Below are 9,366 nucleotides of genomic sequence, written 5' to 3' on the forward strand. Positions count from 1 at the left end.
GTGATTAGCCGTACTGTGACAGAGTGCGTGAGCATTAGTTTTCACTGCGAGGATGGGATGTAGCCATCAGCCATGGGTGATGCCTCCAGACGATTAGCCATGCGAGTGACAGCCGCAGAGGATCATTTTCCCGAGAGGATTGAAAGTAGCCACAGTTGATGGTGAACCCCTAAACAAAGCTTGCCATGGAAAGGAGTAAGAAGGATTGAGTAGAAGCAGTAGGAGAGCAAGCGTCCTTGAGCCATGCAGCACCTCCATTCGCTTATCTGAAATTTCCACCAATGAATCTGCATAAGTCTTCTATCCTTTTATTTAATCTATTTTCTTATCTTTATTTTCGAAAACCCATAAACCATTTTAATCTGCCTAACTGAGATTTGCAAGGTGACCATAGCTTGCTTCATACCAACAATCTCTGTGGGATCGACCCTTACTCACGTAAGGTTTATTACTTGGACGACCCAGTACACTTGCTGGTTAGTTGAACGGAGTTGTGAATTCAACCAGTGCCATAATAAAGCTTTCATCTCAAAATAGTTAGAACATGGATCACAATTTCGTCCACCAAGAAGCATTCAACAGAAGAATTGAAGGTGGAAACCGGCAGATCTCAGGACCCAAGAGACTAGATAACTAAGTCTAGATCTCAATGCCTTCCTAGATCCAAATTCAGAGAGCAATTGCAGAATTTAAGAAGAGAGCAATGTAGAAAAGTAAATTCAAAGTTCAATTTCCAAAAGTTGCAGTAAATCCAAACAGAGGGAGATCTCAAGGTGAGATTGAAACAGAATTCCTTCGATTCTCAACACCCAAGACTCAAGACAAGTGTCAATGAAAATGGAAACAAGAAAACTAAGAAGGAGAGAATTCAATTCTCCTTCCTCAAGACTCAGAATCTCCAAACAACTCCAAACCAAAAGCTTTCCAAAACTACCTAGCAAAACTAAAAAAAAAACTCCAAAAGGAAAGCTCCCCAAAAACTTAAATTCTAAGCTATTTATACACTTTCTTCAAATGATCTTCAAGCCTTGAATTTGGGCCTTGGCCTTGATGGAATTGGGTTGATAGTAGCCTCCTTTGATTCCTCTTGGTATTAGGAAGAAATCCACTTGTGAACCGGGCCATGAACCATTTAACCTTGAGTCAAAGCTTGAGGCAAGCTTTGGCTCAAGCTTTTTTTAACAGATTGCCTTTCTTTGCTACCATCCACGTTTGGCTCAACGTTTGAGGTCAAACGTGAGCTCAAACGTGGCTCCTTCAATGCATCTCTCTTGGCCAACGTTTGAGGCAAACATTGGCACAAACTTTGGCTTCTCCAAGGCTTCAAACAAAGTGCTCTTCCTTGCTAATATGGCGCCAACGTTTGACCTCAAGCTTGAGGCAAACGTTGGCGCAAGCTTTTGGCCTCCAGGATGAACTTTTTTCAAGCCAACGTTTGACCTCAAGCTTGAGGCAAACATTGGCGCAAGCTTTTGATGCCTCCAGGGTGAAGTCAAGCTCTTCCTCATGTTTGAGCTAAAGCTTGAGGCAAGCTTTAGCTCAAGCTTTTTGTCCTTTCTTGCTCTTTGCCATTCTTCTTTCCTCAACCTTCTTCAAAGCTTTTTTTTCACCTATCATCAATCAATCAAAAACATCAAAGCTATGCTATAATCATGAGAGTTCTTCTTCTTCTTGAAAGTTAAGCAATTATGGCATAAAAACTCATGAAAATACATCAATTCATCCATGGTTGATTGAATTAAAGGAAACATGAAATTCTACCCAAATGGCTTGCTTATGGCTCAAGAAAGTGCATAAAATCTATTGAAAACAAAGAAAAAAGACTAGTGAAACTAGGCTAAGATGACTTGTCATCAGTATAATCAGGGACCAAGCATATCTCTCTTCATGAGAAATTAGATCAAGGAATTGGCTATTGATCAAGATTTGAGAGATTGAGTCACCAAGGGATTGGGTCTCAATCAATCAAGATTGCCAAGAGGTCAATGAGTTGAATGATTGAAGAAGATATAAGCTAGATTTGATCCAAAGAGACAAAATCTCCCAATCTCAGTGAATTTCCCCATTCTTATCTATCCATTTCTTTATAGCTTAATTTTACATTCAGCAATTCCCCATTCCCATTTACATTCAAGTCTTTTATGATTCAGAATTTTACATTCTGCAATTTCTAATTATGCACCTTATTACTTTTCTTTACATTCTAGTCATTTACATTTATGCCATTTACAATTCTGCACTTCACAATCTTAATGATCCGCTTGACTAATTCATCAATCGATTAAAACTGCTTGGATTTGCCAATCTCTGTGGATACGATCCCACTCTACCATGGGTTATTACTTGGCGATAATTTTGGTGCGCTTGCCAAAAGAACTGATTCACTAAATTTTTAAAAGGGGTAGTGAATTTGGGTCATCAAGGAGCCCAAGACTCTCCTCTCTTGCCCAGCTTGATTTCCAGCTCCTCCTCCAACATCTTCATGTACTTCGTCTTCCATGGTGGTTGTTAGATCTTCTTCTACTGGTTCTTCTCCAACTATACCCTTGCCTCTAGCCTTCCTCCTCAATCTAAGGAAGGTTCTCTCAGGTTCACTATCCAAAGAGGATGAAGTCTCTCCTCTTCTACCTGTCATACAGTCAACACACAGCAAGAAAAGAGCAAGTGAAGGAATCTCCTCAGTTAAAATTAGTGATTAGCTTGAGTGATGCAATTAATCAAACAGTTAGAAGAGTGAAAGTATAAACAATGAATAGCTAAAGAAATCTCAAAAAGACAAGAAAGAAAAATAGAGATTAGAAAGGAATTTAAAGGTTACACTAGGAAATGAATAAGAAAACAATTAAGGAAAAATAAAAATAAAAAATGCTTAATCTAGCTCTCCAATCAGTTTAATCATTGTCAAATTCAAACCAATCCCCGGCAACGGCGCCATAAAACTTGATGGGCAGAATTCACTACCCTTTCCCAATAATATTGATGAATCTGCTATTGGCAAGCATACCAAAATTATCGTCAAGTATTAACCCACAGTGGGGTGGGATCGTATCCACATAGATTGGTAGATTTGAGCAATTTTAATCAATTGGTGAATTAGTCAAGCTCAACAGAATAGGTTGTAAGTGCAGAATTATAAATGGCAGAAACATAAATGGCAAAGGAATAAAAGAAAGCAATAAAATGCAGAAATGGAAATAACAGGAATGTAAATGGGAATGGGATTTTGCAGAATGTAAGTAAAGCTATAAAAGAATGGGAGAGATAAGAATGGGGGAATTCATTGATATCAGGAGATATTGTCTCTTTGGATTAAATTCAACTCGTATCCTCTTCAATCATGCAACTCATTGACCTCTTGGCAATCATGATTGATTGAGCCCCAATCCTTTGGTGACTCAATCTCTCAGATCTTGATCAATAGCCAATTTTTTGGTCTAATTGCTCATGAAGAGAGATATGCTTGGTCCCTGATTATACCACACATCATCATAGGTCCAAGTAGAGGGAGAATTGTATGTCACCATATCCAAACACCAAAACCCAGATTCTACTCAAGTGTGAGAAGGGATTTCTAGCATGGTTTCATGTTTCCTTTTCCAAGGTTCCCATGAAACCCATTTTGCATTCAATTTCTTTTCTAAGTTAATTGAACACTAAGCATGAAAATCAAAATTCCTTCTAGCAAATCAAAGAGAAGATGAAGAGAAGAATAAATTCACTATCATTAATCCATCAAGTACAATAGAGCTCCCTCTCTCAATGAGAGGGAATTTAGCTACTCATAGCTCAGAGAGAAAGCACCAAGTATGGAAGAGATAAAGTATGAAAAGTAAAAAGTGAAATCCCAAAACTAAACTCTGTGACTTCCTACCCCCTTTTCCAATACTTCCAAGGGTATTTTATACTACTCCTAGATCTAGAAAATAAAGGAAAATTACAAAAATGAAAAGAAAATTACAATTTGGAGAGAAAAGAAACTCAACAAACGTGATCTTCTAGCTGGTGTGTGACTGGCGCTTCTCTGGCGTGTCATACTCCTTCTGTTTCTGATTTGGTGTGCCACGCCACGCCTCTCCATTCAAATGGTACGCCGTCTTCTGTTTAACCCCTGGCGTGCCATGCCTTCGAGCCAAAGTGGCACACCCAGGACATTTTAAATGGCCAAGAAACCTGGCGTGCCATGCCATCGACAACAGGTGGCACGCCTAAGGTCATCTTCCTTATCTCCATGCTTCTGGAAATTTGTACCAGCGTGGCACGCCCAGGGTCTAGCGTGCCACGCCTTTCTTAAAACTTCACCCTCTTGCTGGCATGCCACGCCTCTTCATCCAAGTGGCACGCCTGAGTTCATTGGCTCCTCTTCTTCCTCTCTGGAAAATACTACCAGTGTGCCACTCCATGAGAAAGGTGTGTCACGCCCTTCATTTGCTTCATCTTCTTGCTGGTGTGCCATGCCTCATCTCCCAAGTGGCACGCCTGAGTTCACTGGCACTTTAATTCCTCCTCTGGAAAACACTACCAGCGTGCCACACCATGAGACTGGCGTGTCACGCCCTTCATTTGCCATGGTCCCAGAGGTTGGCGTGCCACGCCTGGATGTTCAAGTGCACGCCAAAGTGGGATAATTGAGCTGGTGTGCCACGCCTTCGATACCAAGTGGCACCCCCAACTTTTGCATTGTCTCCTTGTTCACTGGCGTGCCACGCCTTGTTGCTCAAGTGGCACGCCCATTCAATTGTGGGTTTTATAGGCTTGCGTGCCACGCCTTGGTCCTCAAGTGGCATGCCCAAGTGAACTCTGGGGCTGGCGTGCCTCGCCTTCAACATAAAGTGGCACGCCATAGTGATGGTTCTTCTAGTAACGAATTGGCGTGCCACGCCCTGCTTCTGGCGTGCCACGCCAATACATTTTTGTGGCGTTTGTTCCAAGTGGCACGCCTGCTTCACATGCTCCACTTGTTTTGTTGTTTTCTTTCCCATTTTTGATGTCTTCTCCACCTGAAATCCAGCACAAACTCATTTTAAAGCAATGTACTATGATATTCATCAATTAAGGCATGAATTGCAATGATCAAATGAGATTATGCCTCTTTTATGGTCCTTTTTATGCAAGAAAAAGGGCAGATGATGTAAGTCATCATGAACCCATTCAGCACACCATACACTTAAACACACACATTCATGCTAAAAGGAAGAGAAGAAGAAGAAACCCCCCATGAACGCTATTCATTCTCAACTTCTCAAGCTCATATCTTGAGCTACAAAGCTCCGATCACTGCACCGTTTGCGGCCACGCGTTTCTTGCGAAGAGCTCTACAAAACCCATCTAAGAAACTGGTAAGGTAACTACGAAATCTTCTCAGTTCTTCTCTTCAAAATTTCAAATCCTAGGGTTTTTGATTAATTAAGATTTTGTGATTTTGGGTGTTTAGGTACACTCTAATCTTTGATTAGCATTGGATTTTGGCTACCAAAACTGTTGAGCAAGGTAAGAAGTCTTGAACTCTTGTGAAATTCCAATTATAATGACCCCTAGATAGAATTATTGTAAATTATGTGTGTTATAGCTTGAGGTTGTGATTATTGGCAATTATTTGAGCTTTTTGGTGCTTGTTGGAGTTAAATGGGTGGCTTGCTTATGGTGGAAAGCTTAGTTTGTGCTCAATTTGGGTTTTTGGCATATTGGGAATCGACCAAGGTATGCTTTCGGTTTTCTCTATGTAGTATATAATATTCACGGACACTTAGGTTAGTGACCCATAGGATAGGTTTGAATTAAAATGGTTGTTGAGTTGTTGAATGATGAGGTATGATGATTTATGATGAATTGATGAGCTTTGGTTATGTTGATGAAAGTTTTGCATGATAATGCATGATAATTTGATGATTTGGAATGATTGATAAATGGCTATATTGGTGTTGATAGCATGATATTAGAAATTGATGTTGAAATTTATGATAATGATGGTTAGTAAGGGTATTATTATGTACTTGATAATGGGAACTGATGATTATGTAACAGCCCAGACCACCAACTAGCACGATCTTGTCTGCTTTGGCACATAAGACCTCACGGTTTTGCCTTTGACGATAGGCATGATCGCGGAAACCTCCCACACTCATTCGTCAAAATGCGTCATGCTAGGGAGAGGTATCCACACCCTTATAAGGCATGCTTCATTCCCTCTCCAACCGATATGGGACCTTACAAATTATTTTATTAAAATGATTTTTCGTGAAAAACCCCGGTTCTTACATTTCTGTAACAGTCCAAACCACCCGCTAGCACAATATTGTCCGCTTTGGCACACAAGGCCTCACGGTTTTGCCTTTGACGATAGGGATGATCACCAAAGCCCCCCCACTCACTCGTCAAAACGCATCATGCTAGGGAGAGGTATCCACACCCTTATAAGGCATGCTTCGTTCCCCTCCCAAACCGATGTGGGACCTTACAACCCAGCGCCCTCATTGGCACATTGATCCGGGCTCCGACTCTGATACCATCTGTAACAGCCCAAACCACCACAATATTTTACATTAACTTGTTACCTGAAATCCTCATGATTCTCATTATTCACCAATATAACTGATCACCATTAATACTCATCAATACCAATAATTCCCAACAATCATCATCAACCACACTAGTCCCATACAACCAACAATTACATCAATAATGAATATTATTTAACAACATTAACAATGTTTCTCATTCAAAAACATCACACATCATACTCCCAACACATACATTCTTCTCAATCCCATCATCATACATATATCACAAACAACCATATATCCAATTCAATCATATCCTATGGGCTACTAGCCTAAGTGTCCATGAACATTATATATTATAAAAAGGAAATCGAAACCATACCTTGGCCAATTCCCAAATGCACCAAACACCAAAACGAAGCCACCGAGCTTGATCCAAAGCCTCAACCAACTCCAACAAACACCAAAGCTCAAACTAATAACACATATATCACCAAAATCAAAACCTAGATACACAAAATAACTAAACACAAGGGTTTAGTGGAACCTTACCTTATCCAATGAGAGTAGGGGTAAAATCCCATAATTACCCGCTATTGAAGATCACCTAAACAACCAAAACCGCAAAATCTACTAAAAAACCACACATAAAAACGCACAGAATCTTAGGGCAGAGAACTAAGGAGTGAACTTCGAGTTCTTACCAGAAAAACTTAGATAGAAAGGAAATCTCGTCGAGAGCTTCGCGTGGCTGCAAACAACTCGTCAATCGGAGGTCCGTAGCTCAAGATATGGCTCCCGGAAGGTGGAGGTGAATAGTGAAACCCCCACTCCTCTCTTCTCTCTTCTCATCAGCGCCCCTCTCGTTAATTTGAAGAGGAATGAGCTGAAATGCTCATTAAATGGGCATATATATGTTGGGCCTTGGGCCCGGTTTGGGTCCGGTCGAACCTGTTAGCGTTTTTAGTTCGTTTGGCCCACGTTGGGCCAAAATCTTTAAGATCAGTGCCCGGTTTTCAATTCTAAATTATTTTTATCCTTTTAAAACAATAAATCAATTTTCCAAAATCTTATTTTCCAAAATACGTAGTACTGGACAGACTAGAGCCAGTACTGCCAACTTAAGTGCAAGTACGCATTTTTACAAAAACGTTTCGAAAAAGATACATTTTCCAACTCAGAAAAATTTACTGAAATCAAATTTCACATTTATATTTTCAAATTAAAACTTCATAATTTTGAATCTATTCCGGGTACTAAAATTATTTTATTAAAACGGTTTTTCGTGAAAAATCCTGGTTCTTACAGATTACATATGGTGGAGTGGTAAATTGAAGTATGGCAAATGGTAAAATCTGATATGGGATAGAGTTAATGTGGTTTAGGTTGGTTTGGGTTATGAAAGTTGGTAAATTGAGATTCTTGTGAGATTTGGTAAAAGCTAGTTTTTAGTGAACTTTGATGAGTCATAACTTTTGCTTTAGTTTTCCAAATTGGTTATTGTTTGGAATTAAAGTTTATTGAAAACTCTTCAAATTGATATAAAGTTTGTAAGATTTAGATTTTTGTAGAGGAAGTTATGATCATTCAAAGTTTGGTGTCAAAATCTGAAATTCTGCAGAGTTGCAGAATTTTGTGATTTCTGGTATGTGCAAATGCATAGCCTTGTGGTATGAGACGCTATGTGCCCGGTAGGGACGGTGGTTAATCCCGCCTGTCAAGGTAGCAGCGGCGGCATAAGGACGGTGGTTAACCCCGCTTACGTTGAGATATGAGGTCTGTGGTAAGAGTATCCCGCTCGCATCCGTTCAGATCAATAGAGTGTGCAGGCACAAAATCCTAGACGGTGATCCGAGCACCATATCTCGGGGGTTCCCAATGATGATTCCGAAGGGCGACATCTCCTTGGAGATGTGTCGGGTTGGCAGTTGAACTGACAATGTGATATCACAGCCAAGAGAAAAAGCATTCATCATGTGCATCTTCTATCTGTTTGTTTACTTTGCTGACTTTTAATTGCTTGCCTACTTGTATAACATGCCTAATTGCCTAATTGAACTACTTGCCTTACATGCTTATTCTTGTGTTTTACTTGCATTGTATTTAACTGTGCTTTCTACTAGGATTGAGAAGGTTCGGAAGGTGGTGGCGATAGAATCGCATGGAGGATAGGTTGGTAAAGACTGTGGGACAGTGAAAATTTGTTAGAATAGAAAATCTCCTAAGATAGATTACCCTTTTATTGTATTATAGTTTAAGTTATGCTTTACTGTTTTAGTATGCTTTAAGATAAATCTTATGATGGATATGAAGTCTAGGATTGCCTTTGGCATCCCGGGGTTTTATATCTTACATCACTGGGCACTGTTACCATACTGAGAACCTCCGGTTCTCATACCATATTATGTTGTTGTTTTTCAGATGCAGGTCGCACCCCACCTCGGTGAGTTATTTTGGATGGTGACAGAAGCGGAGGATCATGATACTTTTTGGAGTCTTTTTGATTTATTCTGTTTATATATCTCTCACTTTTGTATTTTTGCTTTTGCCTAGAGGCTTGTATTGAGAGAGAAAAATTTGTATAAGCTTTTTTAAAATCTGTATAAGCTGTTTTAAATCTAATCGGCTTAAACTCTGCAAGCCGTGGCTAGATTCTTATGATATTATACTAGTATCTTTTGTTATACTATATCTATATCTTGTACTTTAAGTTAGTAGCTTCGTTAGTATGTTTTGCGCTTTTTAAATCCTGTTTTGAGCTATATCCTTCATCGGGCTTCTAGATTATATTATTTCTTCTATATATTATATGTATAAGCTTTAGAACTGTCGTAACCTTTGATTAACCTTTGCTTTACGACACAAGGTA

This window comes from Arachis duranensis, chromosome 9, assembly GCF_000817695.3.
Source record: "Arachis duranensis cultivar V14167 chromosome 9, aradu.V14167.gnm2.J7QH, whole genome shotgun sequence".
Classification (NCBI taxonomy): domain Eukaryota; kingdom Viridiplantae; phylum Streptophyta; class Magnoliopsida; order Fabales; family Fabaceae; genus Arachis; species Arachis duranensis.